We start from the raw sequence: 12,090 nt of genomic DNA, 5'->3' as shown, positions 1-12,090 counted from the left end.
TGGCTTGGTTGCTTGTGAATCGACATGAAAATGAGTGAATTAAATGATTCAAGTTGTATACTGGGGATGCATTGCTAGCCCCAAGGAAAAGAAATAAAAAAGCGAAGAGGAAATGAGGGGAAAAAAAAAGAACGAAGAAAAAAAGAAGAAAAAAGAAGAAAACTGATGAAACAAAAAAGAAAAAAAAGAAGGAAAAGAGAAAAAATTCTGAAAAAGAAAGAGATTCAGAAACAGAAAACAAAACAATTTGAGGAGTTTGATTGTTCAAAGCGCTTGAATCGAGTTGAAGGAGAATGAGCTTTGAAGGATAAGCAACTAGGTTGGCATCGCTCCTTTGAATTCATAAGCCACAATTTGACCTATATTTTACCACACCTTGTCCTGAGCCCCATTACAACCCATGGAAAGACCCTTTAATTCATGCATTAATTTGCATTTTGTTGGTGTGGAGATTTGATTCACAAGCAAGCCTATGGTAATGTAATACTTTGTATTGATTTGAGTGGAACCCAAATTCTTAAACGCTTTATGAGTGATTAGAGTGATACGCGAATTCTTAAACACTTTATGAGTGATTAGAGTGATACCATTGTGAGAGTGTTGAGACTTGTTTCATTTGATTTTGATAAAGTCAATGGGATACTTGTGTGTTGAATGTTGTGCTACAAGTGATTGTTCTCAGTATTGCTATCTCTTCTTAAACTATTAAGTCTTATTAGTGTAGGGGATATACTTGACTGGCATGAAAGGAAATTGACAATTGCTACTTGGCTAATTCGTGTATTTGGATTGAGAAATGTTTGAGGGCAAGCATGGTTTCGGTGTAGGGAAATCTAATAAAATATATTTCAACCTTCTATTCATGCTTATTTTGAGTTATTGGAAAGGATTTTGTTGTGTAGGTTAGTGATGTTAAGATACCCCAAGTTCCTAGAAGATGGGAGTGTAATGTAGGTGATACTTTTTTACACGTCACAGTTGGAGGTTATAGGATTCAGAGTCAGCTCTTGTGTTATTTTGTTGGGTGGTTTTTTGCCTAAAGTTCAGAGATAGCATGTCAATTATAATTATACTTAATATTGTCTGTTGCTTTTGTCTCTTCCTAATAATTGTTTCTCTAAAGGGGTCAAGAGAAGCCATCACGTATCAAATACTGCTTTACTCTTGTTTTGTCAATCTAGAGTTGTCATGTAATAGCATTTTGTTCATGCAAAGCAGTAAGGTGGAGTTAATCTTAATTTCTTAACTTCGCTGCACAAAGAGGAACTGTATGGGATTACATTAAAATATTGAAACCATTATGGTCTTCTTTATCATCAGAACCGGGATTGATGTACTTGGATGATATGTTAAAAATGTTTATGTTAATTTTTTGGAGTGCATATGTTAAAATCTTTCAATTGACAGTCTAGAGACTTCATGGGAATGGCAGTCTGAATGGGCTTCTTCAAAAATATGCTTCTGTAACTCATATTGGGAGTGGCATGTGTGAAGTTTTGGAGAACTTTGTAGTCTCTGTTTCCAGCATAAAGACAAAAGGTAGCCTGCCTTGTGGCATGCATGGTATTTTTCTGCACTTTGGCATGTGAATTGTTTCAATTATAATAATTCAATCCTTTTAAGTGCTTTTGTATTCTCATAATTCTCCCATGATGAATTAGGGTTGTATTGGACCTGGTAGGGTTTTGAAGGTACCAATTTTGGCCATGGACGTGTTCCACTGATAGGTTTCCCATATTATTATTTTAAGAATTATGTGTTGGAAAAAGATAGAAATTTAGAATCATAAAGGAGAACTGAATATTATCTTGTCCACATGATTTGCTAACAGAGGATGTTTCGAACTTATAGTTAACTAATTGGCTTTTGGTTGATGGTGGTTGTTCTCTCATTTTGTACTTGTGCCATTTCTTTAGCTACCATGTCTTTCTTGGTCAGTTCTTGGGATTAAGGATTGTTCTGTTTAAGGTTATTGACATGTAAATCATTCTTGTTTTGTGGCATTCTTATTGGTGTTATGAAGATATATCTGCAACTATACTTCCCAGTGTTGGAAAATCAGCACTTTTGACTATGTTGATGGGAACTCATTTAGAAGCCCCATCATATTAGTTCACCATACTGACTTGAATTCTGTTCATTGTTCACTACAATGATGCTAAAATACAGCTCCTTGATCTTCCTGGAATTATAAAAGGAAAGGGGTGTGGTAGCTAGGAAATGCTTTTGATGGTTCTGGATGCTTCCGAAGTAAGTGGTAGTGCTGTCAGTTTCTATTGGATGATTGAAGTAGTTCTGTTTGAATGTTTTGCAAGTCACACCCAATCACTAGGGGTGACATGCCATGATTAACAAGGGGAGATCAATAATACATTATATTCCTACAGAAGTATGCTTAAGAACAACATTAGCATTCAATTTCAGTGCCAATATCTTATGATTACTGTCTGTTGATGCCCTTTCAAAGTTTCAGTGTAATTTATGATGTCAGAAAAAGTTTTTGGCCCCAGTAGTTGTTTGTGTGGTTATATTAATCTGAATTGTTCTCTGTTCTTGCTCACTTTGATTGCCTCTGCCAATGTGGCCTTGATATTGAATTTGCTTGACAGTAATCTGGTTAATTTTCTATTTTTGATTTTCCAAATTTGGTGATTGACGTGTTTTTTAGGTTTTGTGCCAATTTACATATACATAATTACTTTTATGCGGTGCTTTTGGACAGTTATCTGCCTATTGGTTTCAGCATTAAGTAATTTCTAAAATGCTATATTTTAATTAGTTATGTAGCTTTAATTCTAATATTTTCCGTGACTCAATGATCATGAAATTTCTAGAGTGAAGGGCATCGACAAATCTTAACAAGGAAATTGGAAGCTGTGCGTTGCGCTTAAATAAAAGACCACCTTCGTTGCCACTTTCTCCTAGTACTTGTTTAAAACATGAGTAAGGTAACCTTGCCTGATAAGAGTTTTGAGTTTGGATAAGAGAGATAATCCGATTTGTTGAATGTTGAACTGAAATTGTTGCCTCTCTCACGGCCTGGCTTTCACATAAGATATGTTAGTATCTGCAAGAGTAGCCATGTCATCAGGGCATCAGATGTTTGGGCTTTTCATGGCTCTAACCTTTATGCATAATAAGGATGGAACAAGACCTTCCAATGCCGGTCAATAAGGATTCACTTTACACTGTGAGAACATCTTGTTATAACTTTGTTCCATTCCTACTCCAACCTTAAGAAAGAAAGAGAATTGGATTAATAAAAAATTGAATTATTCATTTATTTCTGATTGTTTCTTAGCATTTGTTTATCCATTGGTTACATTATATTATTATACTTCATTACTTGTTTTAAATTTTGTTTTGTGTTTTTGAGAGGTACTTGTGATATAAGAGAGTGGTAATGTTTTATTGGCAATATTATAGGTATTCTTCTTTAATAGGTTTTGTTATTTATTAAAGTTTTAGCCTTAATATTTACGTTTATGGTTCATGCACAACTTTATAGACAAACGTTGTAATATGTAGACTAATAAGATTTTTTTTGAGAATATACGGTATTATTTGCCTTTTTATTATGTTTTAATTGAGTAAAAAAGTGAAAGTAGTAAATAGTTTTCTTTTCAGTTAGATATACAAAAATTATATTTAGGTAATTTTGTCCTCAAGGTTATATGTCTTTCACACTTTTGTCTATGTAGTTTCAAGGAATTTTGGATTATTAAATGATTTATATTTCTATTGAACCTTTTAAATTTTCATTGTTATGTATTATATAGATATAGATTTCTTAATTTTAATTGATCAAAATATTGTTTATTGCTCAGTGCTGGATAGAGTAGCAGCAGAATGAAGGTAATCCTTTTATGTTTTCTAATGGCTCCTTTATGCTTTTTGATGATTCTGCATCCTGGAGTAGGTGAGTAAGTGGATAAATATATTTTTCACGTATACAATTAATAACTAGATGCGATTATATTTGCTTATGAATACATCAAATGTGACAAAACGGAACGGTGACTCCAATTTCCAGTAAGCTGGGAGTGTAGGGAAGTTATAGGAGCAAGATTCAGCTCTTGTGTTATTATGCTTGGTGGATGTTATCTAAAGTTCAAAGATAGCATCTCTTATAATTAATATTTCATGTTGTCTTCTGCCTCTTTATTTTTGTTCCTAATAATTATTTCACTAATGGGATCAAGAGAAGCCTTTAGATATGGTATCAAATCTTACTTTACTCTTATTTTTGTCAATAGGGAGTCGGGTTATCATCTAAAACACTAAGGTGCAGTTAAAGTTAACTTCTTAAATTATATAATAGGTAGTCGAGAGAAACTATAACTTGCTGATTCGTTTTGTATGACCAACTGTTTTATATAGAATATTGATAGAGATTAATTTTGTTTTCAAAAGTATTTTTCACATCCTTTTCACTTACTTTGTGTTCAAAGATTTTGTTAATTATATTAGAATATGTTTTAACATAATTATTAAATATATTAATTTCATAAGTATTTGATATATGTAAATTAAAAATAACTTATGTAAATAAACTGGAAAGGATGTAGTTAGAAATTTCGCTAATGGGATATTATATGGAGTTGAAAGAGACTATTTTTATCTAATATGGATGAGTTCTAATTGCACATTCATTGTATTTCTTCTTTTATTCTTTAATCTTTTTATTTATAAATAGTCTGAATTTTTGTGTCTAATTATATGTTAGATTTAGTTATTTATTGTAATATTGTCTTCACTAACTTCAGTCATTTTAATTATATTTCTTGTGGATATTATATGTTAAGTGTTGTGTTTTTAGAAGATAAAAATTATTGGTCATTGTGAAATCATTATCAAATCATGTATTTTATATATATATATATATATATATATGTGTGTGTGTGTGTGTGTAAGTATACAATTTAATACGATTTTATTTAGAATATGGTAACTAATATTTTCAAGGGTTAATTACACTTACACTTTCCTCAAAAAAGTTTTAAAAAATTATACTTATACTTTTTTTGAAGATTTAATTTTACACTTGACTTCTTGTTAGAATTTGAATAAAAAATACTGATGTTAGCCTTTGATTCTGGTCGTCCAAATCTCTTTTCTTTTATGTACATAAAAAATTATTTGACATGAAAAATGTATTTAATTCTTTTTACACTTATTGTAAACGCAATTTAACTTTATTACTTATCGGCTTCTTGTTTTAAAAATGTATATTGGATTTTAATGAACTAGTGAGATGAAAAATATTTTCAAGTATAAAAATAAAACAAAACTTTTGGGTTCATGCAAATAGTTATATAGTGCTGGGATGTTTATGTCTAAAATTTAATTATTTATTGTACTATTATATGCATTATTTTTAAACTTTTTAATTCTAATCACTATAATTATTACATCCATGAAAATTAAACAAACTGTTCACATCTTTAAAATTTTGGGTTTGTATCAGATGTGAAATATACCACTAGATAAAAGTTTGATATTTGCATTTGTATTTATATGTTTAATTTTTAAATTATCTTTTCAATTCTACTACCATGCTCACCCTTAAATATATATTTATAGAGATTTAATTAATAAAATAAATAAAATTATTTAATTGAATTAAAAGTTATGAATGTATATTATTCATTCGCATAAATATTACTTGGACATTTCGTAACTTAAAAAATTACCCTTGGCAACTTTTAAAACTAAATAATTGCCCATGTTAATCTTTTCAAATTTTAATTTAATTTTTCAATAAAAGAAATGCATTTAGTAGTTTCTAATGATCAAAAGGAGAAGTTGTCAAAGTAATATTTATGTGAAATTTATTGGATAGTAACGAACTAGTGAGATAAAAAAATATTTTCAAGTACAAAAATAAAACAAAAAGTTTGGATTCATATAAATTGCTATATAGTCTAAAATTTAATTATCTGTTGTACTATTATCTGCATTATTTTTTAACTTTTAACTCCAATCGCTATAATTAATGTATTTCTTGTTATTACATTCATAAAAAATAAACAGTCAAAATTTTGGGTTTGTATCAGATTTGAAATATATCACTAAATAAAAATTGATATTTGCATTTATATTATATGTTTAATTACTTTCAAATAAAATTATTTAAAAAATTAGTTAGAATTAAATTTAATTTGTCAAATCATTGCTTGTCTTGAAATTATTAAAATCAACCTTTCTTGTTAGCTTAGATTTTCTTGTTAGTTGGAGGGCTCGCAAGAACGGTCTCCTTTAAATATTAAAATTATTTTTTTAATTTTTTTATGTATATATAAAAACTGATATGAAAAATAGAGTAATAAGGGATTTATTCTATAATTAATTTTTCTCGAAAATGGAATTAAATTGCCCAGCGTTTGCCCTCTCTCATGTACATAATTCTAAGTATATGGAATAATTATATTTACATTCCTGCTCTTTTACAAAATAACAAAAATAAAAAATGTTCCTGTATAAATTATTTAAAATTATTAAAATTAAAAGATAATTTATCTTTTAGTTTTTTTTATTTATAATTAAATTGTATTAAAATTAATAAAAATCACATCAGAATTAGTAATTTATATATAAACAAATATTTTAAATTATTAAATTCCTTTTTTTTCAATCCTACCACCATGCCCACCCTCAAATATACCAGCAGGGATAGTTTTTAATTTTTGGATGGAAGGTAGGGGTGGTTTGTATAAAAGGACAATAAATGAGGGGTGTAAATATAATTATCTCTAGTATATATTCAATTATGTACATATTTATATTTTTGTAATATAAACATATATAATTTATTAAATTAAAAAGTGAATGAATCTTTTAATTTTAAGAATTTAGAGTAATTTTAGCCTACTAACTAATTTTTGTTAATAATTTAACATTTCAATTATTAAGAGACACAATTTTACATAGAGATTTGATTAAAAAATAAAATAATTTAAATAAAATAAAAATTGGTATAAACAATAAAAAAATATATATGAAGCCATATTATTCATTCGCTTAAGTATTACTTTGACATTTCTTTTATGTTTTGGTAATTATAAAAACACTCTTGAGGGTATTTTTATTATTGAAAAATTAAATTAAAGTTTAGGGTAGATTAAGGCATTTTTGGATTTTAAAATACCCTCAAAAATTAAAATAATTACCCCCGGCAACATTTAAAATAAAAAAAAGACCCGTGTTATCATTATCAAATTTTAATTTAATTTTCAATAATAGTTGTGAATGGAAAATACCTTATATATTTTCTATTAACTTTTTTATTGTTGAATCCCTTTGAAATATTAAATTATTTAATTGATATATTAATAAAAATTAGTTATATGGTTATAAATTAGGGTCATATTTACACCCCTTCATCTACCACTGTTGTCTTTTCAAAAGTTAAAGAAATCATCTCTAACAACCTTTAAATAAAAAATTATCTCTTAATCCGAGCAAATTTAATTATATTTAAAGGTGGCAAAGTAATATTTATGAAAATAAATAATATGACTCCATGTATATTTTTATTATTTATACTAATTTTTAATTATAATTTAGATTATTTATTAATTTTTGTTAAATTTAAAAATTAATTAATCAATTATAGAACAGGATATAACGTTTCACCAATTTTATTTCCCTCATTCACTGCATGTCGTGATCATGTTGTGCAGTTCAATTTTACCACATAAATTCGGTTTCAAATTAATACATATGATAGTAACGAACAAATAGGCCAACACAGAATGTGGTTGAGGAAATAAAAAAACTCAACGCAATTATGGGACGTCGTAAGAAATGTCAAATTATTTGATTAAAATATTAATAAAAATTATATATAAATTACGATCAATTATATTTTCATCTATTGGCTTTTTATACAAATCACTATTGCCTTTCAAATTACACAAAAATCATTCCTAATAGTTTTTAACTAAAAAAATTATCTCTGTTAATCCTGTCAAATTTTAATTTAATTTTTCAATAACAAAAATATCCTCAAAAGTTTCTATATACCAAAAGATTGAGAGAGTGTAACAAAATAATTTTTAATTTAGATATAAATTATTTTATTAACTTTTTGTTAAATCAATTAATCATAGTGTACCAATTTTATTTTCCTCATTTACTTCATATCATGATTATGTTGAATTAAGTTTTACAGAAACATCAAGTCGGTTACAAATTAATGCGTATGATAATAGTAACAACAAAATAAGCCAACACAAAATGTGTACAAAAATACGAAACTTGGGCGCAATTGTGGGACGAACAGTTATTTTTATAATATTTAATTGATCTTATTTTTTATTAATAAATTTTTAAAATTATTATTAATCATAATGACAAATGCCCTTAAAATTTTTTATGTAACTATCAAAAGATAAAGGGTGCGTCCAAGTTATTTATGAGAATGAATATTATGACACCATATATTATTATTTATTCACAACCATTGTCTTTTTACACAAGCTATCATTGTCTTTTTAAAAATTAAAAAACCACCCTTAACAATATTTAAAATTCAAAAATATCTTCATGGACTCAGTTAAACTTTAATTTAATTTTTCAATGACAAATGCCCTCAAGAACTTTTCTGTAATTACCAAAAATTAAAAGGGCAAGTAATATTTATCAGAATGAATATTATGACTCTATATATTTTTTATTATTTATTCAATTTTTAATTTAAACTTAAAAATTACTTTAATAATTTCTTTTATTGAATTTTTATATAAAAAAAATTACATCTCTAATATATTTAATATAATTGAAATGTTAAATTATTCAATTAATATATTAATAAAAATTATAATTATATTTACAATCTCTCACTATTGTCCTTTTTCACAAACCACTTTCATTTGTATGACTTGGCTGTATTTTCCACATCACATATTTATTAACATAAAAAAGTAATCAAATAAAATTGCGCTACAAAAAAATTATCAAATTTTTACACCTGATACGAATTACGATCCCACAATTTTAATTTTAAAGATGTGAACGGTTCGTTTATTTTTCAGGGATGTAATAACAAGAAATACAATTATTGAAGTTAAAATTACACATACGCCCACCAAAATTCTCGATTTACACATTACCCCTGACGCAAACTTATAAAAGCATTAAATAAAGGATAAAATAAAAAAAAAATTGCTAACAACAATATTTATTCTTCAAATTCTAAACAAGAAATCAAGTGTAAAAAGTGAATCTTCAAAGAGGTGTAAGTATATTAAATAGAAAGTAACAAAAAAGAAAAAAATCCCTACGCAACACATATATTAAATTTAATTTAATTTTTAAATGATACTTAAGTGTTTTTGTAATTACCAAAAGGTAAAAGACGTATCAAAGTAATATTTATGAGGAAATGTTAAATTACTTAGTTATTATATTAATAAAAATTAGGTTGCAAATTAGGAATAATTACGTCACTACCTATTGTCCCCTTGCCTTTTAAAAAATACAGAAATCGCTCCTAACAGCTTTTAAAATAAAAAAAAAATACTTCTATTAACACGATCAAACTTAATTTAAAAACATACCCTCAAATAATGGTCTAGACCCATTCGTTTGTGTCATAAATTTGCAAAGCGTAATAATAAATAAAAGTTAGTCTATAAGGGAAACGAATTTGCTTTACTAAAACCATGTAAAACAGCTAAATTTTGAATGTTCTCAAAATTCCACGAAACTCGAACCAAACGTAGGCCTTGACCCATGCATTTGTGTGGTAAATTTGCTAAGCGTAATAATAATTACAAGTCAGTGTAAAAGGGAAACGAACTTCCTTTAATAAAACCGTGCAAAACAGCTAAATTTTGAACGTTCTCACAATTCGATGAAACTTGAACCAAACGTAGGTCTAGTCCCATGCATTTGTGTGGTAAATTTGATAAGATTAATAATAACTACAAGTTAGTGTAAAAGGGAAACCAACTTGCTTTAAAAAAATCGTGCAAAACAGCTTAGTATCAAACGTTCTCAGAATTCCACGAAACTTGATCCAAATGTGGTCTAGACCCATGCATTTGTGTGGTAAATTTGCTAAGCGTAATTATAATTACAAGTTAGTGTAAAAATGGAAAAAAAATTGCTTTAATAAACCGTGCAAAACAGCTAAATATTGAACGTTCATAGAAGTCCATGAAACTTGACCCAAACGCTGGTCTACACCCATTCGTTTGTGTCATAAATTTGCAAAGCGTAATAATAAATAAAAGTTAGTGTATAAGGGAAACGAATTTGCTTTACTAAAACCATGTAAAACAGCTAAATTTTGAATATTCTCAAAATTCCACGAAACTCGAACCAAACGTAGGCCTTGACCCATGCATTTGTGTGTTAAATTTGCTAAGCGTAATAATAACTACAAGTCAGTGTAAAAGGGAAACGAATTTCCTTTAATAAAACCGTGCAAAACAGCTAAATTTTGAACGTTCTCACAATTCGATAAACTTGAACCAAACGTAGGTCTAGTCCCATGCATTTGTGTGGTAAATTTGATAAGCATAATAATAACTACAAGTTAGTGTAAAAGGGAAACGAACTTGCTTTAAAAAAATCGTGCAAAACAGCTTAGTATCAAACGTTCTCAGAATTCCACGAAACTTGACCCAAATGTGGTCTAGACCCATGCATTTGTGTGGTAAATTTGCTAAGCGTAATTATAATTACAAGTTAGTGTAAAAATGGAAACGAACTTGCTTTAATAAACCGTGCAAAACAGCTAAATATTGAACGTTCATAGAATTCCATGAAACTTGACCCAAATGCTGGTCTACACCCATTCGTTTGTGTCATAAATTTGCAAAGCGTAATAATAAATAAAAGTTAGTGTATAAGGGAAACGAATTTGCTTTACTAAAACCATGTAAAACAGCTAAATTCTGAATGTTCTCAAAATTCCACGAAACTCGAACCAAACGTAGGCCTTGACCCATGCATTTGTGTGGTAAATTTGCTAAGCGTAATAATAACTATAAGTCAGTGTAAAAGGGAAACGAACTTCCTTTAATAAAACCGTGCAAAACAGCTAAATTTTGAACGTTCTCACAATTCGATGAAACTTGAACCAAACGTAGGTCTTGTCCCATGCATTTTGTGTGGTAAATTTGATAAGCATAATAATAACTACAAGTTAGTGTAAAAGGGAAACGAACTTGCTTTAAAAAAATCGTGCAAAACAGCTTAGTATCAAACGTTCTCAGAATTCCACGAAACTTGACCCAAATGTGGTCTAGACCCATGCATTTGTGTGGTAAATTTGCTAAGCGTAATTATAATTACAAGTTAGTGTAAAAATGGAAACGAACTTGCTTTAATAAACCGTGCAAAACAGCTAAATATTGAACGTTCATAGAATTCCATGAAACTTGACCCAAATGCTGGTCTACACCCATTCGTTTGTGTCATAAATTTGCAAAGCGTAATAATAAATAAAAGTTAGTGTATAAGGGAAACGAATTTGCTTTACTAAAACCATGTAAAACAGCTAAATTCTGAATGTTCTCAAAATTCCACGAAACTCGAACCAAACGTAGGCCTTGACCCATGCATTTGTGTGGTAAATTTGCTAAGCGTAATAATAACTATAAGTCAGTGTAAAAGGGAAACGAACTTCCTTTAATAAAACCGTGCAAAACAGCTAAATTTTGAACGTTCTCACAATTCGATGAAACTTGAACCAAACGTAGGTCTAGTCCCATGCATTTTGTGTGGTAAATTTGATAAGCATAATAATAACTACAAGTTAGTGTAAAAGGGAAACGAACTTGCTTTAAAAAAATCGTGCAAAACAGCTTAGTATCAAACGTTCTCAGAATTACACGAAACTTGACCCAAATGTGGTCTAGACCCATGCATTTGTGTGGTAAATTTGCTAAGCGTAATTATAATTACAAGTTAGTGTAAAAATGGAAACGAACTTGCTTTAATAAACCGTGCAAAACTGCTAAATATTGAACGTTCATAGAATTCCATGAAACTTGACCCAAACGTGGTCTACACCCATTCGTTTGTGTCATAAATTTGCAAAGCGTTATAATAAATAAAAGTTAGTGTATAAGGGAAACG

This window comes from Sesamum indicum, linkage group LG3 (assembly GCF_026168435.1).
Source record: "Sesamum indicum cultivar Baizhima isolate 11 linkage group LG3, ASM2616843v1, whole genome shotgun sequence".
Lineage (NCBI taxonomy): Eukaryota > Viridiplantae > Streptophyta > Magnoliopsida > Lamiales > Pedaliaceae > Sesamum > Sesamum indicum.
The sequence above is the reverse complement of the archived record's forward strand: the minus strand, read 5'-3'. Positions refer to the sequence as shown.